General features: G+C 48.1%; 1 long non-coding RNA gene across 1 annotated transcript; it reads right to left on the reverse strand.

The window, feature by feature from the left end:
• Window positions 1-2,708: 2,708 nt before the first annotated feature.
• Window positions 2,709-24,604, reverse strand: LOC144732781 (uncharacterized). The gene is made up of 6 exons (XR_013588246.1): window positions 24,517-24,604; window positions 21,936-22,003; window positions 20,613-20,771; window positions 18,169-18,325; window positions 5,279-5,336; window positions 2,709-2,934 (listed from the first exon to the last, which is right to left on the reverse strand). It is a non-coding gene; the product is annotated as an uncharacterized LOC144732781 (long non-coding RNA).
• Window positions 24,605-26,523: the final 1,919 nt, after the last annotated feature.

A 26,523-nucleotide genomic window follows, 5' to 3' on the forward strand; every position in this document is an offset into this window, starting at 1 on the left:
CTGCTGCTGCTGCTTCTCCCCCTGCTGCTGCTTCTCTCTGCTGCTGCTGCTCTCTCTCCCTGCTGCTGCTGCTCCCACTCTCCCTGCTCTCTCCCCCTGCTGCTGCTTCTCCCCCTGCTGCTGCTCTCTCCCCCTGCTGCTGCTGCTTCTCCCCCTGCTGCTGCTGCTTCTCCCCCTGCTGCTGCTGCTTCTCTCTCCGTGGTTCCCGGCAAGCGAGGCTGTTACCCCGCGTCGCGCGTGGATCGATGCGGGGGAATCGGCACAACGATTCGCGCCGAGAGAATCGCCGACACAGAGAATCGCAGCGCCGACTCTGAGGGGGTCGGTGACACTGAGGGGGGTGGGGGAGCGGCAGTGTCGCGGTGAGCCTCCCCCTAGGTCGACTCGGCCTCAAATGAGTACCTGGCGTAGCGGTGTGTAGTAAACGTCGCCACTGGGGAGACAAAGGCGGCCGGGCGTGGTGTTGGCCACTCACCCCCTCGTGTGCCGTGCCGGCCTTCATAGGTGCTGCTCGCTTCAGCTGTTAAGGCTACACGGGGGATCTTTATATTTGGGGCTGTCCATAAATGACGTCACGCGATTTTGGACGATTTTTGACCCCTCCCTCGTCACACGTCACAAAGTCAGACCCCCCCCCTTCAAATATGACGTCACAAAGTCAGACCGCCCCTCAAATATGACGTCACAAAGCTCTGCCCCCTCCCCCCCTAAAATATATAAATCATGTTTCAAATCGCTTTAAACTATTGTCATAGTGCGTATTTAATGTGACGCTGCACTCTGATATTGTCGGAGAAAACATTTATTAAAAAGTCTACTTAATTCAGTAAAACGTGTTGTCTATATTTATTTAAAGTTGCACATTTTGATGTGACGTCACATTCCTCGCCGTACTAACTCGCACGTGTTGAGTGGGGGGAAGGGCCCTACCAAGTCACGTGTTCGGTAGGGGTGAGGGGACATTTTTAAATCCTTTATATTAAGTTCGCTTGCAAATCTTTCGGTCGTTTTTTAACCCACTTCCCGTGATCCAATCGAGCTGACATTTTCCACACAGACTCGTTGTGCGTGACAATTAATGTTCGTGAAAAAAATTCCGAAATTGTACACTTTTTAGGACAAAAATATTATATTTAATTACCAATTGCTTAATGGTGCAATGCAATCATCTGACCCATAGGTGGCAGCCATCTCAAGCCAGAGGACGAGAGGACTCTAGCCGCCACGCATATAAAGGATTTATAGTGAAAAACTTTGTTTTTACGGGTTATACTTGTTCTTTCTTGTCGACACTGCGTGAGATAACATACGAAATCACAGCTCCCTTCATGCATAATATATCTTTTTTCTCTCGTTTCTATTACTCTTTTTTCAAAATACAGCGTACACATTAACCAATGTTTTATGACAGTATACATATTTACACAATATAACACGCTTTTTCCCCTGTGTACAGCTGTTTCATTTAATGTCCTTAAGTCTTAAGACAACAAAGTCCAGCCAATGTGTCTTTTTGCCCACAAACTTTCCTGTTGTGAGCAGGACTTTACGTCACAAACTATTATTACTTTGTTAACATTCATTTTTCACTGCCTCAAAGCTTCAACTTTATGGCGACACATTAAAAATGTCTTTAAGAACAGAGTACAGCTTATAGGGGAGTCAAGTGCATAAGTTTTTGCTGACAAGCTTCTTCTGACTCACCCTGACAAAACTACACTCGGGGTCCTCCTGTACCGCTGTCTGGGCAGTCACTGCCTCCGGGCTCACGTGCCCTAACACAGGACTAGACTCAGGGTCCTCCTGTACCGCTGTCTGAGTGAGGCCTCGGGGCTGACTCACCCTAACACAGGACTAGACTCAGGCTCCTCCGGCTATGGGTGCCTAGGGGGAGGCTATTCTCACTCGCCCTATCCAGAGTGCGAGTTCTGTCCACTGACCCACTGGATCCAGCCCTTACAAGGACGTCGGGCCGGAGGTTCCCAGAGTCTCGCCACTGAGCCGCACAGAGTCCCGGCCCTGGTAAGGACAGCGGGGCTAGAGGTCTCAGGGTCCTACCTAGCTGTTCTTCAGCTTCGGTCTTCAACTGGTCCAGATCGGCTGGGGAGGTGCCCTTTTATACCCCTTGCCCATCGAGGGGTGGGGCTGCGTGGGATCCCGGATCCCCCGCAGCCCCCCCCCCCCAGCCGAGGGCCCCAAGGGGCTTCGCTGTGTGGGATCCTGAGCCCCCAGCAGCCCCTCCCCTCTTGGGCTGGCACTGCAGCCCCTCCCCTGGCGGAACAAGGTGCCGCCCTAGATGGCCCCGTCCACCATTGCAGGTAAGTGCGGCCCATCTACGGCGCTACACAAGCAACATGTACCTTGGTAATATTAAACTTTAGGTACGTAGTTATTGGCGCCGTCGGCATCATGTTGCCCATCATGCTGCTCAGGAATCGCCATGTTGTTCTCGCGTACAGTTCTAAGTTTCGGAATGAGTTTTTAAGAAGAACAAAAAATCGTGTTGTCTTTTTATGAAAACATTTTAAAAATAATAAATCCTCGATTAATGTCGTGCATTTTTCTTATCACCTTTCTTATGGAGCCTTTCCGAAAAGTCTAAAGCTACCTTAAGGTTTCGATTTAAAGCTTTCGTGACTGCAGGGATTCATCTTCTTGGTTCTTTCGGTAAAGTCACGTAGAAGGGAAATAATAAAATAATAAAAAATAAGGTCTTTCTAACAAATAGTACCTATGAGAAAATGAAATCCTGGGAAACGTCGGGTATATAAGCTAGTATTTAATAATTTTAACGAGGTTAAATGTACACAAAAGTAATGGATCTCTTACTGAGGGCACCCGCGGAGAAAATGTATGAAATTTCTATTGTGGGTTTCCAGAATCTTCCTCGGAGAGACGGTGCACGGGATGATCCGTTTGCCATTGATGGAGCGTCTGGTTTTCAGAGAAACAACAAGAGAGACTGAATTAGTTCTGGTGATAAGTACAATGCGGAGGTCCTTAACCTTTAATTGTGATGCTGCAAATATAATTCCCTGTCGGCGGTCGAATCGGCATATCATCCCTCCAGGGTCGATAAAATTGATAACGGTTTGTGAGACATCACAAGTAGTTATGTGGAAAGGATGGCTCCCAAATATAAAAGTGAAATTCCCACTCGACGCTGGGCCACCAGACGAAATGAGGATCACCTGATGTTCATTTGAGCAAGGAGACACTTCAGATTTTTTAAATATATATTTTTATCACTAGAGAGTATGGTACATTTTTATACAAGCATATAAGCTTAATAGATTCCTCACTTAACGACCCACAGTTTGTGTTGAGGGCTGTTCTGTAACACATTCCTGCGGAGGGAGCTGGTAGGAACGTTGGGTTGCTCGGTCAATGGCCAGTGTCAATGGCGGCGTGGTGTATTCCGCAAATATGTCCGACTGTGAGGGCGGGTAAATTTCGATTTAAAGCTTTCGTGACTGCAGGGATTCATCTTCTTGGTTCTTTCGGTAAAGTCACGTAGAAAGGAAGTAATAAAATAATAAAAATAAAACATAATAAAATAAAATAATAAAATAATATTATTTTATTTTATTATGTTTTGTTTTTATTATTTTATTACTTCCCTTCTACGTGACTTTACCGAAAGAACCAAGAAGATGTGAGGGCGGGCACCAGCCGGCGTGAGTAGGTTAAACGTTGAGTTGTATAAGGGCACCACGGGTTGACCAGCCCCTCCCTACCCAGCCCACCCCTCCCACCCCCCACCCTCCCCACCCAGCCCCTCTCCACCCTCCACACCCAGCCCCTCCCCACCCAGCCCCTCCCCACTCTCCCCTCTCCACCCAGCCCCACCCCTCCCATTTTTGGATGCACGACAGACGGACGGACACAATAATCCCCTGTGGCCTGGTGTAACCAGGAGGTTCCTACCAGTATAACATAGTTGTATTATGGTAGAACTGCACCATGCTGATTTAGAATACAGTTCCATCTGGCACACATTTTTAATCATACTTGGTTCTGTTGAAATTTAAAAAATGTGATGTCCAGAATACCATGTAATGCACACGTCCTCTGTTAGATTGCAAATCTCTATGGGTTTTCCAAATATATACCGTGCTACCTAAACATAACTGTTCATGTTTATTTTTTTATATCATTTTAACAGTTGGTAACACATTACGCCGTGAAGGACTGAAATCCTGCAGCGCCCGCAAGGTCCCCCTGCTCAAGAAAGCACATATACATGCCAGTCTGAAGTTTGCCAATGAACATCTGAATGATTCGGAGGACAACTGGGTGAAAGTGTTGTGGTCAGATAAGACCAAAATGGAGCTCTTTGGCATCAACTCAACTCGCCGTGTTTCGAGGAGGAATGCTGCCTATGACCCCAAGAACACCATCCCCACCGTCAAACATGGAGGTGGAAACATTATGCTTTGTGGGTGTTTTTCTGCTAAGGGGACAGGACAACTTCACCGCATCAAAGGGACGATGGACGGAGCCATGTACCGTCAAATCTTGGGTGAGAACCTCCTTCCCTCAGCCAGGGCATTGAAAATGGGTCGTGGATGGGTATTCCAGCATGACAATGAACCAAAACACACGGCCAAGGCAACAAAGGAGTGGCTCAAGAAGAAGCACATTAAGGTCCTGGAGTGGCCTAGCCAGTCTCCAGACCTTAATCCCATAGAAAATCTGTGGAGGAGCTGAAGTTTCAAGTTGCCAAATGTCAGCCTCGAAACTTTAATGACTTGGAGAAGATCTGCAAAGAGGAGTGGGACAAAATCCCTCCTGAGATGTGTGCAAACCTGGTGGCCAACTACAAGAAACGTCTGACCTCTGTGATTGCCAACAAGGGTTTTGCTACCAAGTACTAAGTCATGTTTTGCAGAGGGGTCAAATACTTATTTCCCTCATTAAAATGCAAATTTATAACATTTTTGACATGCGTTTTTCTGGATGTTGTTGTTGTTATTCTGTCTCTCACTGTTCAAATAAACCTACCATTAAAATTATAGACTGATCATTTCTTTGTCAGTGGGCAAACGTACAAAATCAGCAGGGGATCAAATACTATGTTTCCCTCACTGTACGTTGCCAAGACCGTTGTGACTTTTAAACCCAAATGAAGCACAGCATCTCATGTCAAAATTACGCGAAGCAGTTTGCGAGCCTTTGTATTCGAGCACAGAGCACGAGACACGCAGCTGCATTGCTACGACTCTCCTCGCTGTGGCAGCAGCAGCAGCAGCTGCGACCACCCCCCTCGTCCACTCACCAAAGGAGATGACGTCGGTCAAGGCGTCGATCGTGGCTTTGGGTGGGAGCCCCGAGAGCTGAAACCAATATCACAAGAAGGATGAGTTTACTTGAATGAGGTCCGTTGTTTGTGTGAACAATGTGTACATGCATAATACAGGTTTTTTTTGCAGTTAGATCGTGTTAATATATAAATGTGTCTTTTTCGATTTAAAGCTTTCGTGACTGCAGGGATTCATCTTCTTGGTTCTTTCGGTAAAGTCACGTAAAAGGGAAGTAATAAAATAATAAAAATAATACATTATAAAATAATTCTCACGACGTTTCGGCCACAACGCAAGCAGCCGTCCTCAGGTGAAGACCTGGTCTTCTACGTGACTTTACCGAAAAACTTTACCAAAAGAACCAAGAATATATAAACGTGTCATTAAACCCGCCACCACCCGACACAGCCAACTAGTAAGGTTTGTCACGTAAACAGAACGTGGCCAATTCGTCACTAGTACAGCACTAGTGTGTAGTGTAGTGTATAGTAGTGTAGTGTATAGTGCAGTGTATAAGTGTAGTGTATAGTAGTGGAGTGTATAGTGTAGTGTATAGTAGTGTAGTGTATAGTGTAGTGTATAGTAGTGTATAGTGTAGTGTATAGTAGTGGAGTGTATAGTGCAGTGTATAAGTGTAGTGTATAGTGTAGTGTATAGTAGTGTATAGTGTAGTGTATAGTAGTGTAGTGTATAGTGTAGTGTATAGTGTAGTATACTAGTACAGCACTAACCGGTGTGTAGGAGAGCAAAGCCACAACATTTACAATCTGAGTACGACGTTTCGCCAGTAATTACAACCAGCTTCATCAGGCAACAGACAGATTTGTGGAGACGTCCACCTGTTTCGTTATATATAGTTGTAGATGTGGTGACCACGCTCTTGCGCAAGCGCGCAGAAGTTCTTGTGCTGTCCTGGTGATGAATTGGCACGTTCTGTTCACGTGACAACCCTTACTAGTTGGCTGTGTCGGGTGGTGGTGGGTTTTAACGACACATTTATTTACGCGATCTAACCCAAAAAAACCCTCTTATGGATGATATTGGTCGCGAAAGCCTATGTGTTAAAATGTGTACGTACACCGCACTTTATCTCACTCAAATGTCTAAGAACATGGAACTTTGCCTGCAAAGGTTGCTGCTCATGCCTATAGATATATCTCTTCTACTCTATGGGAACCTCATTTGCCAGTAAAAATATGATAATTGGTTCTTTACCCTTCTATCTGGCAACAAAACTGACACCTTCTTACAAGGAGTCATGTTTGAATAGACCGCAATACCTGCAGTCATAAAACAAACAAAAGAACATAACTCTGATAATGTGCACTGTCCTTGAAGTTGATTGGTCCACACCCGAGACAGCCTTCCCCAGAGCCTAGTCTCACATGGGTTGGACCAGATGACGCCAAAAGGCGCACAACTAAACGACAATGCACCATCAGAGTATGAGAGCTCGGGGCAAGCATCTACACTATGGGAACCTCATTTGCCAGTAAAAATATGATAATTGGTTCTTTACCCTTCTATCTGGCAACAAAACTGACACCTTCTTACAAGGAGTCATGTTTGAATAGACCGCAATACCTGCAGTCATAAAACAAACAAAAGAACATAACTCTGATAATGTGCACTGTCCTTGAAGTTGATTGGTCCACACCCGAGACAGCCTTCCCCAGAGCCTAGTCTCACATGGGTTGGACCAGATGACGCCAAAAGGCGCACAACTAAACGACAATGCACCATCAGAGTATGAGAGCTCGGGGCAAGCATCTACACTATGGGAACCTCATTTGCCAGTAAAAATATGATAATTGGTTCTTTACCCTTCTATCTGGCAACAAAACTGACACCTTCTTACAAGGAGTCATGTTTGAATAGACCGCAATACCTGCAGTCATAAAACAAACAAAAGAACATAACTCTGATAATGTGCACTGTCCTTGAAGTTGATTGGTCCACACCCGAGACAGCCTTCCCCAGAGCCTAGTCTCACATGGGTTGGACCAGATGACGCCAAAAGGCGCACAACTAAACGACAATGCACCATCAGAGTATGAGAGCTCGGGGCAAGCATCTACACTATGGGAACCTCATTTGCCAGTAAAAATATGATAATTGGTTCTTTACCCTTCTATCTGGCAACAAAACTGACACCTTCTTACAAGGAGTCATGTTTGAATAGACCGCAATACCTGCAGTCATAAAACAAACAAAAGAACATAACTCTGATAATGTGCACTGTCCTTGAAGTTGATTGGTCCACACCCGAGACAGCCTTCCCCAGAGCCTAGTCTCACATGGGTTGGACCAGATGACGCCAAAAGGCGCACAACTAAACGACAATGCACCATCAGAGTATGAGAGCTCGGGGCAAGCATCTACACTATGGGAACCTCATTTGCCAGTAAAAATATGATAATTGGTTCTTTACCCTTCTATCTGGCAACAAAACTGACACCTTCTTACAAGGAGTCATGTTTGAATAGACCGCAATACCTGCAGTCATAAAACAAACAAAAGAACATAACTCTGATAATGTGCACTGTCCTTGAAGTTGATTGGTCCACACCCGAGACAGCCTTCCCCAGAGCCTAGTCTCACATGGGTTGGACCAGATGACGCCAAAAGGCGCACAACTAAACGACAATGCACCATCAGAGTATGAGAGCTCGGGGCAAGCATCTACACTATGGGAACCTCATTTGCCAGTAAAAATATGATAATTGGTTCTTTACCCTTCTATCTGGCAACAAAACTGACACCTTCTTACAAGGAGTCATGTTTGAATAGACCGCAATACCTGCAGTCATAAAACAAACAAAAGAACATAACTCTGATAATGTGCACTGTCCTTGAAGTTGATTGGTCCACACCCGAGACAGCCTTCCCCAGAGCCTAGTCTCACATGGGTTGGACCAGATGACGCCAAAAGGCGCACAACTAAACGACAATGCACCATCAGAGTATGAGAGCTCGGGGCAAGCATCTACACTATGGGAACCTCATTTGCCAGTAAAAATATGATAATTGGTTCTTTACCCTTCTATCTGGCAACAAAACTGACACCTTCTTACAAGGAGTCATGTTTGAATAGACCGCAATACCTGCAGTCATAAAACAAACAAAAGAACATAACTCTGATAATGTGCACTGTCCTTGAAGTTGATTGGTCCACACCCGAGACAGCCTTCCCCAGAGCCTAGTCTCACATGGGTTGGACCAGATGACGCCAAAAGGCGCACAACTAAACGACAATGCACCATCAGAGTATGAGAGCTCGGGGCAAGCATCTACACTATGGGAACCTCATTTGCCAGTAAAAATATGATAATTGGTTCTTTACCCTTCTATCTGGCAACAAAACTGACACCTTCTTACAAGGAGTCATGTTTGAATAGACCGCAATACCTGCAGTCATAAAACAAACAAAAGAACATAACTCTGATAATGTGCACTGTCCTTGAAGTTGATTGGTCCACACCCGAGACAGCCTTCCCCAGAGCCTAGTCTCACATGGGTTGGACCAGATGACGCCAAAAGGCGCACAACTAAACGACAATGCACCATCAGAGTATGAGAGCTCGGGGCAAGCATCTACACTATGGGAACCTCATTTGCCAGTAAAAATATGATAATTGGTTCTTTACCCTTCTATCTGGCAACAAAACTGACACCTTCTTACAAGGAGTCATGTTTGAATAGACCGCAATACCTGCAGTCATAAAACAAACAAAAGAACATAACTCTGATAATGTGCACTGTCCTTGAAGTTGATTGGTCCACACCCGAGACAGCCTTCCCCAGAGCCTAGTCTCACATGGGTTGGACCAGATGACGCCAAAAGGCGCACAACTAAACGACAATGCACCATCAGAGTATGAGAGCTCGGGGCAAGCATCTACACTATGGGAACCTCATTTGCCAGTAAAAATATGATAATTGGTTCTTTACCCTTCTATCTGGCAACAAAACTGACACCTTCTTACAAGGAGTCATGTTTGAATAGACCGCAATACCTGCAGTCATAAAACAAACAAAAGAACATAACTCTGATAATGTGCACTGTCCTTGAAGTTGATTGGTCCACACCCGAGACAGCCTTCCCCAGAGCCTAGTCTCACATGGGTTGGACCAGATGACGCCAAAAGGCGCACAACTAAACGACAATGCACCATCAGAGTATGAGAGCTCGGGGCAAGCATCTACACTATGGGAACCTCATTTGCCAGTAAAAATATGATAATTGGTTCTTTACCCTTCTATCTGGCAACAAAACTGACACCTTCTTACAAGAGTTATGTTCTTTTGTTTGTTTTATGACTGCAGGTATTGCGGTCTATTCAAACATGACTCCTTGTAAGAAGGTGTCAGTTTTGTTGCCAGATAGAAGGGTAAAGAACCAATTATCATATTTTTACTGGCAAATGAGGTTCCCATAGTGTAGATGCTTGCCCCGAGCTCTCATACTCTGATGGTGCATTGTCGTTTAGTTGTGCGCCTTTTGGCGTCATCTGGTCCAACCCATGTGAGACTAGGCTCTGGGGAAGGCTGTCTCGGGTGTGGACCAATCAACTTCAAGGACAGTGCACATTATCAGAGTTATGTTCTTTTGTTTGTTTTATGACTGCAGGTATTGCGGTCTATTCAAACATGACTCCTTGTAAGAAGGTGTCAGTTTTGTTGCCAGATAGAAGGGTAAAGAACCAATTATCATATTTTTACTGGCAAATGAGGTTCCCATAGTGTAGATGCTTGCCCCGAGCTCTCATACTCTGATGGTGCATTGTCGTTTAGTTGTGCGCCTTTTGGCGTCATCTGGTCCAACCCATGTGAGACTAGGCTCTGGGGAAGGCTGTCTCGGGTGTGGACCAATCAACTTCAAGGACAGTGCACATTATCAGAGTTATGTTCTTTTGTTTGTTTTATGACTGCAGGTATTGCGGTCTATTCAAACATGACTCCTTGTAAGAAGGTGTCAGTTTTGTTGCCAGATAGAAGGGTAAAGAACCAATTATCATATTTTTACTGGCAAATGAGGTTCCCATAGTGTAGATGCTTGCCCCGAGCTCTCATACTCTGATGGTGCATTGTCGTTTAGTTGTGCGCCTTTTGGCGTCATCTGGTCCAACCCATGTGAGACTAGGCTCTGGGGAAGGCTGTCTCGGGTGTGGACCAATCAACTTCAAGGACAGTGCACATTATCAGAGTTATGTTCTTTTGTTTGTTTTATGACTGCAGGTATTGCGGTCTATTCAAACATGACTCCTTGTAAGAAGGTGTCAGTTTTGTTGCCAGATAGAAGGGTAAAGAACCAATTATCATATTTTTACTGGCAAATGAGGTTCCCATAGTGTAGATGCTTGCCCCGAGCTCTCATACTCTGATGGTGCATTGTCGTTTAGTTGTGCGCCTTTTGGCGTCATCTGGTCCAACCCATGTGAGACTAGGCTCTGGGGAAGGCTGTCTCGGGTGTGGACCAATCAACTTCAAGGACAGTGCACATTATCAGAGTTATGTTCTTTTGTTTGTTTTATGACTGCAGGTATTGCGGTCTATTCAAACATGACTCCTTGTAAGAAGGTGTCAGTTTTGTTGCCAGATAGAAGGGTAAAGAACCAATTATCATATTTTTACTGGCAAATGAGGTTCCCATAGTGTAGATGCTTGCCCCGAGCTCTCATACTCTGATGGTGCATTGTCGTTTAGTTGTGCGCCTTTTGGCGTCATCTGGTCCAACCCATGTGAGACTAGGCTCTGGGGAAGGCTGTCTCGGGTGTGGACCAATCAACTTCAAGGACAGTGCACATTATCAGAGTTATGTTCTTTTGTTTGTTTTATGACTGCAGGTATTGCGGTCTATTCAAACATGACTCCTTGTAAGAAGGTGTCAGTTTTGTTGCCAGATAGAAGGGTAAAGAACCAATTATCATATTTTTACTGGCAAATGAGGTTCCCATAGTGTAGATGCTTGCCCCGAGCTCTCATACTCTGATGGTGCATTGTCGTTTAGTTGTGCGCCTTTTGGCGTCATCTGGTCCAACCCATGTGAGACTAGGCTCTGGGGAAGGCTGTCTCGGGTGTGGACCAATCAACTTCAAGGACAGTGCACATTATCAGAGTTATGTTCTTTTGTTTGTTTTATGACTGCAGGTATTGCGGTCTATTCAAACATGACTCCTTGTAAGAAGGTGTCAGTTTTGTTGCCAGATAGAAGGGTAAAGAACCAATTATCATATTTTTACTGGCAAATGAGGTTCCCATAGTGTAGATGCTTGCCCCGAGCTCTCATACTCTGATGGTGCATTGTCGTTTAGTTGTGCGCCTTTTGGCGTCATCTGGTCCAACCCATGTGAGACTAGGCTCTGGGGAAGGCTGTCTCGGGTGTGGACCAATCAACTTCAAGGACAGTGCACATTATCAGAGTTATGTTCTTTTGTTTGTTTTATGACTGCAGGTATTGCGGTCTATTCAAACATGACTCCTTGTAAGAAGGTGTCAGTTTTGTTGCCAGATAGAAGGGTAAAGAACCAATTATCATATTTTTACTGGCAAATGAGGTTCCCATAGTGTAGATGCTTGCCCCGAGCTCTCATACTCTGATGGTGCATTGTCGTTTAGTTGTGCGCCTTTTGGCGTCATCTGGTCCAACCCATGTGAGACTAGGCTCTGGGGAAGGCTGTCTCGGGTGTGGACCAATCAACTTCAAGGACAGTGCACATTATCAGAGTTATGTTCTTTTGTTTGTTTTATGACTGCAGGTATTGCGGTCTATTCAAACATGACTCCTTGTAAGAAGGTGTCAGTTTTGTTGCCAGATAGAAGGGTAAAGAACCAATTATCATATTTTTACTGGCAAATGAGGTTCCCATAGTGTAGATGCTTGCCCCGAGCTCTCATACTCTGATGGTGCATTGTCGTTTAGTTGTGCGCCTTTTGGCGTCATCTGGTCCAACCCATGTGAGACTAGGCTCTGGGGAAGGCTGTCTCGGGTGTGGACCAATCAACTTCAAGGACAGTGCACATTATCAGAGTTATGTTCTTTTGTTTGTTTTATGACTGCAGGTATTGCGGTCTATTCAAACATGACTCCTTGTAAGAAGGTGTCAGTTTTGTTGCCAGATAGAAGGGTAAAGAACCAATTATCATATTTTTACTGGCAAATGAGGTTCCCATAGTGTAGATGCTTGCCCCGAGCTCTCATACTCTGATGGTGCATTGTCGTTTAGTTGTGCGCCTTTTGGCGTCATCTGGTCCAACCCATGTGAGACTAGGCTCTGGGGAAGGCTGTCTCGGGTGTGGACCAATCAACTTCAAGGACAGTGCACATTATCAGAGTTATGTTCTTTTGTTTGTTTTATGACTGCAGGTATTGCGGTCTATTCAAACATGACTCCTTGTAAGAAGGTGTCAGTTTTGTTGCCAGATAGAAGGGTAAAGAACCAATTATCATATTTTTACTGGCAAATGAGGTTCCCATAGTGTAGATGCTTGCCCCGAGCTCTCATACTCTGATGGTGCATTGTCGTTTAGTTGTGCGCCTTTTGGCGTCATCTGGTCCAACCCATGTGAGACTAGGCTCTGGGGAAGGCTGTCTCGGGTGTGGACCAATCAACTTCAAGGACAGTGCACATTATCAGAGTTATGTTCTTTTGTTTGTTTTATGACTGCAGGTATTGCGGTCTATTCAAACATGACTCCTTGTAAGAAGGTGTCAGTTTTGTTGCCAGATAGAAGGGTAAAGAACCAATTATTATGATATATCTCTTGTTAACGGATACACAAATGTTTTTTTTATTGATAACTTGCTTACGTGCGACCACGTAATTTTAAAGAGGCACTTTTATTTACAGGCATGTGTTTGAACATTGTTCCCGTAATAAATGTATTATGGGCAAAACACTAAATTCGTGTTGGTGGTCTTCCCGGTAGATTTTGTTGAAGACACGCAGACCTCCATCGGTGCTTTGCCTTGCATCCCTTGCCCCAACAGTCGGTGAGACGAGTTCGATTCCCGCTCACGGCCAACACCGGTGACTGATCTCAACCAGTTCTGGGCCTCCCCTAGGTCGACTCAGCCTCGAATGAGTGTCTGGTGTGGTGTGTAAACATCGCCACTGGGGAGACAAAGGCGGTTGGACGTGGTGCTGGCCACCCACCCCCTCGTGTGTCATTCTGGCTTTCATAGGTGCTCACAACTAACAGCACTTTTGCCCCAAAAGTCTGTCAAGGGCATACGGGGGGGTATCTGGTTATATTTGGGGGATAATAAGTTTAGTGGTTAGCACACTGCACTGTGAACCCCGGTTACCCACGTTGGCTTCCTGCTCACAACCCAGTGGGCTGAATGATGGGACACGGCCCCCACAGGAGTTTGTGTATCAAGGAGATGAAATCCACTCGTTTGCAGGTGCTGGCTGCATTCATCACATCACAGCATCACGAGAGATGATGAACAATGTGTGGATGCCTCATCCAGCAGTGGATTGACTATGATTGTTGAACGTTACCCGCCTCCGCCCGATCAATAACCGTCACAGCCAGGACTCCCCCCTAAATATGGATCTGAAACGTCGCCCCTAATCGTCAATTATCACACCTCCATTACCTCGACCGCACCTCCAACCCTCGCCCCCACCCCCACCCTCACCCCCTGTGTCTCCGGTCACCTGGTTGCCTAGCAACGTGTCTCCCTAAATTGCTTGGAACCAGGGCTGGGGTTAATTGGAAACACTGAGTCGTGAACACTGGGAGGTCACCACAGAGCTGCATGCTGCAAGCGTTATGGATTTGAAACGGTGTTTTCCTCCACGGTAATCGTATATTCACATAGTAGCAGTTCTCTTCTTGAGCATGATGGCAGCAGAAAAAGGTTCGGGCTCTGGCTGCCATTGTCACCTCCCCACGATGAGAGTGCTTCAAGAGACAGAGGTCACGGAGTTCTACTATCCCTACTCTGCTGAAGGAGTGCAGGCTACAGTGGTTTTATATAGACTGGACCCACAGACTCACACTGGACCCATAGACTCACACTGGACCCATAGACTAACACAGGAACCCACAGACTAACACCGGACCCATAGACTAACAATAGACCCACAGACTACCACTGGTCCCATAGACTAACACTGGACCTATAGACTAACACTGGACCCACAGACTAACACTGGACCCATAGACTAACACTGGACCCATAGACTCACACTGGTCCCATAGACTAAAAATGGACCCACAGACTAACACTGGACCCATAGACTAACACTGAACCCATAGACTAAAAATGGACCCACAGACTAACACTGGACCCACAGACTAACACTGGACCCACAGACTAACACTGACTCACAGACTAACACTGGTCCCATAGACTAACACTGGTCCCATAAACTAAAAATGAACCCACAGACTAACACAGGACCCACAGACTAACACTGGACCCACAGACTAACACTGAACCCATGGCCTGTGCATGATGGCAGGATTGCTGTGTTGAGGGCCGAGATGGCAACGTGGATGTCTGCTGCTGGCCATGATGAGAGGCTCTTCAGCAGAGTTTGTGTCACTTTGCTACTCCGCTGAAGGAGTGCACACCAGTGGCTTACTATACCGTAAACAGTTTGTAGGAATCGTATTTGTTAAGTCATGGTACAACATTGCATTTATACGTTGGGGCAGATATGATGAGTTACAAAATGGGACCTTTTTGCCAGTAACAAAGTATGAACACATAAGAATAGTTTGACCCTTTCTGGCAATAAAACAGGACGTGTTAAGATCTTCAAACACCAAATAAAACCTTTTGGAAGGAATCAATATCGTATTAATCACACACGGTACTTGTGTACATGCAAACAAGCATTTTCTGATAATTATCAGATAATATTTGATATAGAATTGTATTTAAAACTGATTTGCATACACCACAAGCACGTCTGGTTATTGCGAACTTAATTTATTGCTAAACGTTTCTATTTTGTGTGTACGGTACACATCTTAACACCTGTTTTATTGCCAGAGAGGGTAAAACCTATTTTGTATTTTCCATATATGATTAGTTAGATTGTAGTAGGGGTTATGTGTTGAGTCGTGGTACAAAATTGTATTCATGTAGAGAGACAGATACGAAAAGTGGCGGGTGGTCTGCTTATTTAAATCTCCACAATGACGCTAATGGGTGTCTTGTGTTACATATGACTGTATGTGTGTGGCTTTATAAAGACAAAGTACTGTATATAACAGGCAACGTTTTCGGGAAATCATCATTCTTCACAGCACTCTCTGCCCTGTCTATGCGGTTATGATTGTGGTTAGAGTGTGGTTGTAATTGTGAAGAGTGTTGTTATTGTGGTTAGATTGTAGCTTGTGTGTGGTTGTGATTAGGATGTGGTTATAGTGTGATTAGATTGTGGTTGTGATTTGTGGTTAAGATTGTGGTTTGAGTTTTGGTTGTGATCAGGGGGTGGTTATTATTGTGGCTAGAGTGTGGTTAGATTGTGGTTTGGGTTTTGTTGTCATTACGCTATGTTTGTGATTATGGTGAGTGTGGTTGTGGTTAGTGTGGTTAGATTGTGGTTAAAGTGTGGTTGTCGTTATGGTGTGGTTTCTGGTGTACAGCATTTTCGATGTTTATGTTTTGAGTATTAATGTGATGATGCAGATTAGTGCCAGAAATGCGTCACGTGTGTAAACTAAAATAAAACTGACTTCACTTGTTTGTGATTGTGCCGTTAGGATTGTGGTTCGGCTGTGGTTGCGGATCGTGGTTAAAGTGTGGTTACATTGTGGTTAGAGTGTGATTAGATTGTGGTAAGGGTCTGGATGTGATTGTGGTTAGAGTGTGGTTAGGATGTGGTTGTGATTAAATTTTGGTCAGTGTGGTTGTGGCCAGAGTGTGGTTGTGATTACATTGTGGTTAGAGTGTGGTTAGGGTGTGTTTAGAGTGTGGTTGTGATTACATTGTGTTTAGAGTGTGGTTAGTGTGTGTTTAGAGTGTGGTTGTGATTACATTGTGTTTAGAGTGTGGTTAGTGTGTGTTTAGAGTGTGGTTGTGATTACATTGTGTTTAGAGTATGGTTAGGGTGTGTTTAGAGTGTGGTTGTGATTACATTGTGGTTAGAGTGTGGTTAGGGTGTGTTTAGAGTGTGGTTGTGATTACATTGTGTTTAGAGTGTGGTTAGGGTGTGTTTAGAGTGTGGTTGTGATTACATTGTGTTTAGAGTGTGGTTAGAGTGTGGTTAGGGTGTGGTTGTGATTACATTGTGTTTAGAGTGTGGTTAGGGTGTGTTTAGAGTGTGGTTGTGATTACATTGTGTTTAGAGTGTGGTTAGTGTGTGTTTAGAGTGTGGTGGTGATTACATTGTGTTTAGAGTGTGGTTAGGGTGTGTTTAGAGTGTGGTGGTGATTACATTGTGTTTAGAGTGTGGTTAGTGTGTGTTTAGAGTGTGGTTGTGATTACATTGTGTTTAGAGTGTGGTTAGTGTGTGTTTAGAGTGTGGTTGTGATTACATTGTGTTTAGAGTGTGGTTAGGGTGTGTTTAGAGTGTGGTTGTGATTACATTGTGGTTAGAGTGTGGTTAGTGTGTGTTTAGAGTGTGGTTGTGATTACATTGTGTTTAGAGTGTGGTTAGGGTGTGTTTAGAGTGTGGTTGTGATTACATTGTGTTTAGAGTGTGGTTAGGGTGTGTTTAGAGTGTGGTTGTGATTACATTGTGTTCACAATGTGGTTGTGATTGCATTGTGTTTAGAGTGTGGTTAGGGTGTGTTTAGAGTGTGGTGGTGATTATATTGTGTTCACAATGTGGTTGTGATTACATTGTGTTTAGAGTGTGGTTAGGGTGTGTTTAGAGTGTGGTGGTGATTATATTGTGTTCACAATGTGGTTGTGATTGCATTGTGTTTAGAGTGTGGTTAGGGTGTGTTTAGAGTGTGGTGGTGATTATATTGTGTTCACAATGTGGTTGTGATTACATTGTGTTTAGAGTGTGGTTAGGGTGTGTTTAGAGTGTGGTTGTGATTACATTGTGGTTAGAGTGTGGTTAGGGTGTGTTTAGAGTGTGGTGGTGATTATATTGTGTTTAGAGTGTGGTTAGGGTGTGTTTAGAGTGTGGTTGTGATTACATTGTGTTTAGAGTGTGGTTAGGGTGTGTTTAGAGTGTGGTTGTGATTATATTGTGTTTAGAGTGTGGTGGTGATTATATTGTGTTCACAATGTGGTTGTGATTGTCGTCAGACTGTGGTTGTGTTATTTTATCTCTACGCCCGTATTGCCTTTCCAATTTTCCCAGCCACACCCACAAACGCGGTTACAAAGTGGAGACACGGGGAGACACTGAGACACACACAAGGTGTTACAGAGACACACGGATCTACGTGGGGAGACACAGACACACACGGACACATCGAGACACGAGGAGACACACAGGGACACCACAGAGAGACACAGGGAGACGGGAAGACCTGGGGACACACAGAGAGACACGATGTGAATTAGAGACGCACATTCATAGACCGAGACGCACATATATAGAAACAGGGGACTTGGGGAAACAGAGACACTGAGAAACGCAGACTCACAGAGACTCGGGAAAACACAAAGACAAGGAGGGGGGGGGGCACATAGACACTTCGAAGCACACAGAGAGACAAGGGGGGGAGTCACGGAGTCAAGGTGAGTGTGTGTGTGTGCGCACACACACATACATAAACACAGATACATAAACACGCGTGTACACAACGCACATACACATAATACAGTTCATGTGATCATACACAGATACAAAGATCCGTCATAAACAGAACAATGATGCCCCCGTGTAGCCCGTATATAAACAGGCTCCTGGGGAAAGTGCTGTTAGCGAGTGGCACCTACCAAGGCCGCCTTTGTCTCCCCAGGACTGACGATCACACACACCGCTCCAGGTACTCGTGCAATCGTCGCTGGCGTTGGCGGTGACCGTGGGCTGGTGTCGAAATCGGGTGGCCGGGCTCGTAGCGGAGAGTTGCCCTCACCACTAGACACAGACACTCTATGCCACGGACAAAGACACACAGAACGCACGTAAACACGGTGCGTAGACGGAACGTTTCAATGGTTTGAAAGGCTTTGCAGTGCGAGCTTGGCAATGTGATCTGATTCACTCTTTGACGGCTATTAAAGCACGTGTGTGTGATTCCATGAAAGATTTAAAAATCTCACCCCTCCACAACTACTTTTCGACGTCTTTCTTGGTTCTTTCGGTAAAAGTAGCATAGAAGGGAAATAATAAAATAATAATAAAACATTATAAAATACAATTCTCACGACGTTTCGGCCACAACGCAAGCAGCCGTCCTCAAGTGAAGAACAGGTCTGTCGGGGAGACAGCGTCTCATTCAGACGAATCCCTGCAGTCACGAAAGCTTTAAATCGATACTTTTCGACGCTTTAAAAATATTAAAACTATCCTTCATGCGGTGGGGGAAGTTTTCCATTGTTGGGAAATATGCGGAGTTATCATCTTTCACTCTCACGGAGGTGGTACCATGTTGACATTTCTCGAGGACTGCTGCTGTATTGTCTCCTGTGCCATAAAGGTTTGATTCGCTACGTAGAAGAGATGTTAACTCCGTCGCCTGGTGTGCAGGAGGTCGTGGGTTTCGATCCCGACCCTGACGATGCCTGCTGCTGTATATTTGGAGTTTGCAGTGTCTCTCTCTCTCATCGTCACGGTGGCTAGGAGATGTCAACTACCTCGCCTGGTGTACAGGAGGTCGTGGGTTCGATCCAGACCCTGACGATGCCTGCTGTATATTTGGAGTCTGCGTGTCTCTCTCTCTCATCACCATCATGGTGGCTAGGAGATGTTAACTACATCGCCTGGTATACAGGAGGTCGTGGGTTCGATCCAGACCCTGACGCCTGCTGTATATTTGGAGTTTGCGTGTCTCTCATCATCATCACGGTGGCTAGGAGATGTTAACTAACTCCAGACCCTGATGCCTGCTGCTGTATATTTGGAGTTTGCGTGTCTCTCTCTCCCTGTGGCCGCGTGGATTTTTCTCCGGGTTCCCCCCGGTCTGTCCCTCCACATTTAGAATCGACAACACGCGTTCCGAGTATATGGCTGCTAACAAAAATATTCCACATGATGACAAGCCACTTCGTTGAGCTATCATTCTGTGATGGTCAGGTCGCTTCTGAAAGAGAGAAACATCGCTCAGTGGGCCTTAGCTGGTATAATACACAAATATGTTTTTACCACCTCTGTTCACATGTCGAAGGAGTTCTGCTGCTGATCATATACACCACGATTCAGTCTGAGAATATCCTCGCTCCTCCACCTAAGCCGGCCAACTCCATGTACGGTGTGAAGTCAGACACTGGAGCGGTTAAATTTCGATTGAAAGCTTTCGTGACTGCAGGGATTCATCTTCTTGGTTCTTTCGGTTAAAGTCACGTAGAAGGGAGATAATAAAATAATAATAATTAAACATAATAATATAATACAATTCTCACGACGTTTCGGCCACAACGCAAGCAGCCGTCCTCAGGTGAAGAACAGGTCTGTCGGAAAGACAGCGTCTGAATGAACACCACCAAGCTTGGCAGCGTATATTTAAGCTGGGTTAGGGGAGGAAGAGTGTCTTGACAAAGGAATTTGCAAATATACGCTGCCAAGCTTGGTGGTGTTCATTCAGACGCTGTCTTTCCAACAGACCTGTTCTTCACCTGAGGACGGCTGCTTGCGTTGTGGCCGAAACGTCGTGAGAATTGTATTTTATTATGTTTTATTTTTATTATTTTATCATCTCCCTTTTAGTGACTTTACCGAAAGAACCAAGAAGACTGGAGAGGTTATGAGTGCTTTTACCGTGGGGCTATGGAGTTAGGGTAGGGATAGTGGACCATACTTCACCACGCTGGTCAGGCCGGCCTGCCGAAGGTGACACACATCTCTACTCTCGTTGGGTACGTGGCCACCAGCCGGGCGGTGGTGGCGTAAGTAGCCAGTGTGGTTCATCATCAACGTCGGTATTAGGGAGACAAAGGCGACCGGGCGTGATTCTGTCCCCCCAATCTCGGCGTGTGCGTGTTCACGTGCGTGATTCGTGCGTGCCTCAAATCTGCGCATTCCTAACCGGGTCTCTCTTTCCCACGCGCACTCACGACAGAGCTCAGAAATGGACCCTCATCGCCATCCACAACCCCATCCACAACCCCAGCCACAACCCCAGCCACAACCCCAGCCGCAACACCACGACAGCCATCACGAACAACAACACCACCACCACCATCAACATGATCCGTGCAGTAACCCACGCCCTCCCAAGCACCTCTGGCGGCAACCGCAGACACGCATCCACATCGCTCGCAGGGTCCTCTCCGACTCCGAGAAAGACCGGGTGCTCAGGGAAGAGAGGACGGCTCCGGTGAAGACCTGGATCGGCCCGGCCCTGCTCGGAATTGGCCACTGCGGATCTGCCGACTCGGCGCTGAAGAAATCGCGAGTGGCACCGGCTCAGGAGCAGTGGGAAGAGACACGGTGAGGAGGAGGAGATGAAGGGGGGGATCGAACCGGAGAGTTTGAGGCTTTTGGCCATGCACGTGGCGTGTGATGCAGCGTCGGGTGAAGGTAGAGCGAGGGTTAGTGGATCACCGCACAGATGTTGCACAGCTGCCTTCCCCGTGATCGCCGAAGAGCCCATAGCCTGGCTCGCCAGGAGAGGGCGGTACGGCAAAGGGTGGACTCAATGCTGTCCAATGTGTACGGGGATCGAATGTTGCCCCCTCGCACACGTTTTTTTTTTCGGCAGTTGCTCCGGTCCCCCCCTCCCCCCCCACGTGTATGCGCCTTCGTGTGTGGGAGATTGTGAGAGATGAACGCAAATTGTATAAATGACGCTGCTATACAAACATTATTGTTGTTGACATTGATTAAAAGTCGCAGCTCTGCGATTGCCGGCTCACGCCACTGCTTGCGGAAAGGGCCTTCAGTAGAGGGGGGCCTCTGTGGTGGCCCCCCTCTATGGAAGGTATTTGGCCTACTCTTCCACGCTGGCCAGTACGTCTTGGAAGAGGGAGTACCCACACTTGACCTCACCACACGCAAGCTGCCGACCGACTTGCGTTAATCTACCTCGCCCGGTGTACAGGAGGTCCGGGGTTCGACCTCGACCCTGACGCCTGCTGCTGTATAATTGGAGTTTGCGTGTCTCTCTCTCATCATCATCATGGTGGCTAGGAGATGTTAACTACCTCGCCTGGTGTACAGGAGGCTGTGGGTTCGACCCCGACCCTGACCACTTGCTTTATAATTGGAGTTTGCATCTCTCTCATCATCATCACGGTGGCTAGGAGATGTTAACAACCTCGCCCGGTATACAGGAGGTCGTGGGTTCGACCTCGACCCTGACCTTTTGCTGTATATTTGGAGTTTGCATGTCTCTCTCTTCGTGGTCGCGCGGATTTTTCTCCGGGTCCTCCGGGTTTTTGCCCACCACATTTAGATTCCCCATCACCCCGCGGTTAGAGTAACTCGGCTGCGACTATAACTTCCCGCACATGATGATGATGAAGCCACTTCGTTGAGCTATCATGTTGTGATGGCCGGTGGCTTCTGAAGAAAAGGGCTACACAGCAGATCAGTGGGGACTTACCTGGTAAATAAAATCGTTTCACTGCCGCGTCGAGAAAACGAACTTCAAATCTCCGGTGTTGCTCACCACTACAGCGGGACACGGGGATGTGGATGGAGAGAGAGGGGGGGGTACAGAAACTAAACGGTGGGCATAACAAAGTCCACATTTAACGTGAAAACCAACGATTTGAAGCTTTCGTGACGTCAGGAATCCATACTCTTTGGTTCTTTCGATAAAGTGACGTGGGGTGAGGGTGGGAAGGAGGGATGAGGGTGGGTGGGAGGGATGAGGGTGGGTGGGAGCGATGAGGGTGGGAGGGAGGGATGAGGGTGGGTGGGAGGGATGAGGGTGGGTGGGATGAGGGAGGGTGGGTGGGAGGGATGAGGGTGGGTGGGTGGGATGAGGGTGGGTGGGAGGGATGAGGGTGGGTGGGAGCGATGAGGGTGGGAGGGAGGGATGAGGGTGGGTGGGAGGGATGAGGGTGGGTGGGATGAGGGTGGGTGGGTGGGTGGGATGAGGGTGGGTGGGAGGGATGAGGGTGGGTGGGTGGGAGGGATGAGGGTGGGTGGGATGAGGGTGGGTGGGAGGGATGAGGGTGGGTGGGAGGGATGAGGGTGGGTGGGAGGGATGAGGGTGGGTGGGTGGGAGGGATGAGGGAGGGTGGGTGGGAGGGATGAGGGTGGGTGGGTGGGATGAGGGTGGGTGGGAGGGATGAGGGTGGGTGGGTGGGAGGGATGAGGGAGGGTGGGTGGGAGGGATGAGGGTGGGTGGGTGGGATGAGGGTGGGTGGGTGGGTGGGATGAGGGTGGGTGGGAGGGATGAGGGTGGGTGGGTGGGAGGGATGAGGGTGGGTGGGTGGGAGGGATGAGGGTGGGTGGGTGGGAGGGATGAGGGAGGGTGGGTGGGAGGGATGAGGGTGGGTGGGTGGGATGAGGGTGGGTGGGAGGGATGAGGGTGGGTGGGTGGGAGGGATGAGGGAGGGTGGGTGGGAGGGATGAGGGTGGGTGGGTGGGATGAGGGTGGGTGGGTGGGTGGGAGGGATGAGGGAGGGTGGGTGGGTGGGAGGGATGAGGGTGGGTGGGTGGGAGGGATGAGGGTGGGTGGGAGGGATGAGGGAGGGTGGGAGGGATGAGGGAGGGTGGGTGGGTGGGTGGGAGGGATGAGGGTGGGTGGGTGGGAGGGATGAGGGTGGGTGGGAGGGATGAGGGTGGGTGGGAGCGATGAGGGTGGGAGGGAGGGATGAGGGTGGGTGGGAGGGATGAGGGTGGGTGGGATGAGGGAGGGTGGGTGGGAGGGATGAGGGTGGGTGGGTGGGATGAGGGTGGGTGGGAGGGATGAGGGTGGGTGGGAGCGATGAGGGTGGGAGGGAGGGATGAGGGTGGGTGGGAGGGATGAGGGTGGGTGGGATGAGGGTGGGTGGGTGGGTGGGATGAGGGTGGGTGGGAGGGATGAGGGTGGGTGGGTGGGAGGGATGAGGGTGGGTGGGATGAGGGTGGGTGGGAGGGATGAGGGTGGGTGGGAGGGATGAGGGTGGGTGGGTGGGAGGGATGAGGGTGGGTGGGTGGGAGGGATGAGGGAGGGTGGGTGGGAGGGATGAGGGTGGGTGGGTGGGATGAGGGTGGGTGGGAGGGATGAGGGTGGGTGGGTGGGAGGGATGAGGGAGGGTGGGTGGGAGGGATGAGGGTGGGTGGGTGGGATGAGGGTGGGTGGGTGGGTGGGATGAGGGTGGGTGGGAGGGATGAGGGTGGGTGGGTGGGAGGGATGAGGGTGGGTGGGTGGGAGGGATGAGGGTGGGTGGGTGGGAGGGATGAGGGAGGGTGGGTGGGAGGGATGAGGGTGGGTGGGTGGGATGAGGGTGGGTGGGAGGGATGAGGGTGGGTGGGTGGGAGGGATGAGGGAGGGTGGGTGGGAGGGATGAGGGTGGGTGGGTGGGATGAGGGTGGGTGGGTGGGTGGGAGGGATGAGGGAGGGTGGGTGGGTGGGTGGGAGGGATGAGGGTGGGTGGGTGGGTGGGAGGGATGAGGGTGGGTGGGAGGGATGAGGGAGGGTGGGAGGGATGAGGGAGGGTGGGTGGGTGGGTGGGAGGGATGAGGGTGGGTGGGTGGGAGGGATGAGGGTGGGTGGGAGGGATGAGGGTGGGTGGGTGGGTGGGAGGGATGAGGGAGGGATGAGGGTGGGTGGGAGGGATGAGGGTGGGTGGGAGGGATGAGGGTGGGTGGGTGGGAGGGATGAGGGTGGGTGGGAGGGATGAGGGTGGGTGGGTGGGTGGGAGGGATGAGGGTGGGTGGGTGGGAGGGATGAGGGAGGGTGGGTGGGAGGGATGAGGGAGGGTGGGTGGGAGGGATGAGGGAGGGTGGGTGGGAGGGATGAGGGAGGGATGAGGGTGGGTGGGAGGGATGAGGGAGGGTTGAGGGTGGGTGGGAGGGATGAGGGTGGGTGGGAGGGATGAGGGTGGGTGGATGCGTCTTATAATCCGGTAGCTGAGTGTGACCACTTTTCTACAACTCGATTGACGGGGTGTGGTGCTGTGTGTGTCAGAGGCCCCTCACCCCCTACAGCCGACATAAAGACTGTCGGGGCAAGTGCTGTTAGCGAGCACCTATTAAGGCCGGCACGTCAAACTTTGGGGGTTTTGTTGGCCAGCGTCACGCCCCGGGCCGCCTTTGTCTCCCCGACGTTGATGTCTACTGACACACCGGGTAGCAGACACTCAGTTATGGCCGAGTTGACCTAGAGGGGGGGGGGGTAGGCCAAACCGGGACAATTTCTGAAAATTCACGCCGCGGTGCGCTAATCACTGCGCCACCGCCCCCCACAACACACAGCTGACCAAAGACAAAGATCCCCCGTGTAGTATTGGTGGACTGTTGGGACAAGTGCTATTAGTGGGCAGGGGGTGGGTGGGTAACACACGACCACGTGCTCAGTGATGAACTCTATCCATTGACAATCTCCACTTTGTCTCGCTACTTTAATTAATCACGATTGAGAAATAGCCATTGGGAATTGCGTCCTTTATTTAACCACGACAACGGAGTTCTGAGGTTCATTCCTGGTTGCGACGGCCCATTGGGATTCGTTATCTCTTGTGATTGATGTCTTTAAATGTGACCCACGTAAGGGCCTTTAAATATGGTTTGTTTGTTCATTTTTCGATTTAAAGCTTTCGTGACTGCAGGGATTCATCTTCTTGGTTCTTTCGGTAAAGTCACGTAGAATGAAAATAACAAAATAATAAAAATAAAACATAATATGATAAACTAATATAATATAATTATATAATATAATAATATTATATAATAAAATAAATATTGTTCGTGTGTGTGTGGGTATATATGGTGCTGGCCACCCACCCCCTCGTGTGCCGTGCCGGCCTTCATAGGTGCTCGCTAACAGCACTTGCCCCTACAGACTGCTAAGGCTACACGGGGGATCTTTGTGTTGTGTACACGCCGTGTGTTTGTGGACGGACGTACCTCGATATCCGTCTGGGTTGTGACGAAGACCCCCCCCCCCCCGCTTAAAGTGAAACCGCGTAAACCGAAACGCGTTGGCCCATGCGTTCTCATAATTATTATTGAGTTCAACGAAAAAACATTTAGTTTAAACAAAACACGATTACAAAAAAACCACAACACTTCTGAACACAACTAAGATATTAAATACGGATGAATAATAACCGGACGGGGCTCATTAAAACAAAACAACAACAACAACAAACACTTTACACAAAACTTACTCAGCGGAGAGTATGGAGCACGTGGCGAGGGGGAGGGGTGACTGGGGGCGTGGGGGAGCCGCCACGTGGAGCGTGTTTGGAGCACTGTACGTACAGTACACGAGTACTGTACGTACAGTACTCGAGGACTGTACGTACAGTACTCGTGTGCTGCATTACAGTATTGTGTGTACAGTATTCCGGTGCTGTGATCCGGCACTTGTTTTCCAGTACTGTAATACAGTATTCCGGTACTGTATGTACAGTATTCCGGTACTGTATGTACAGTATTCCGGTACCGTGTGTACAGTACTCATGTGGTGTTCCCCTGTACTGTATGCACAGAACTCCGGGTACTGTCCTCCAGTACTGTTATACAGTATTCCGGTACTGTACGTACAGTACTCCAGCGAGCCTAAATATCTGAATCACCTACTGTACGTGAAATAAGTTACCTGGAGTATGGAAGGCGAGGACATGAAATGAAGGGGTCTACAAACATCACATTGGTGACATACTGAGATAGTAACAGGCACGCGCTTATTGCCCGCGCTCCATCCAGCTACTGAGGGGTTGCGCAATCAGAGGGGAGGCAGAGCTCGTCGCTGCCTCACCTCTCGTCGCTTCCTGTATTTGCAGCGGAGCTCCGCAAATTTGGGCGATTTTGACTCAAAAAATTATTGGAATCGTACAGAAATGACATTTATAACACAGATCAGTGGAAATGTTTTAATATTTATTTGATTTTTTTTTTACTTTTCGTAACAGCTGTTTTCATTGGCGTATTGCAGGTGAGGCTCTGCCTCCCCTGCCTCCCCTGACCGCACGTCCCTTGCTGCAAGTGATGTTAGCGAGCAGCACCTGTGATTTTAAAAACACGCCCGGACG

This window comes from Lampetra planeri, chromosome 44 (assembly GCF_965212315.1).
Source record: "Lampetra planeri chromosome 44, kcLamPlan1.2.h2, whole genome shotgun sequence".
Classification (NCBI taxonomy): domain Eukaryota; kingdom Metazoa; phylum Chordata; class Hyperoartia; order Petromyzontiformes; family Petromyzontidae; genus Lampetra; species Lampetra planeri.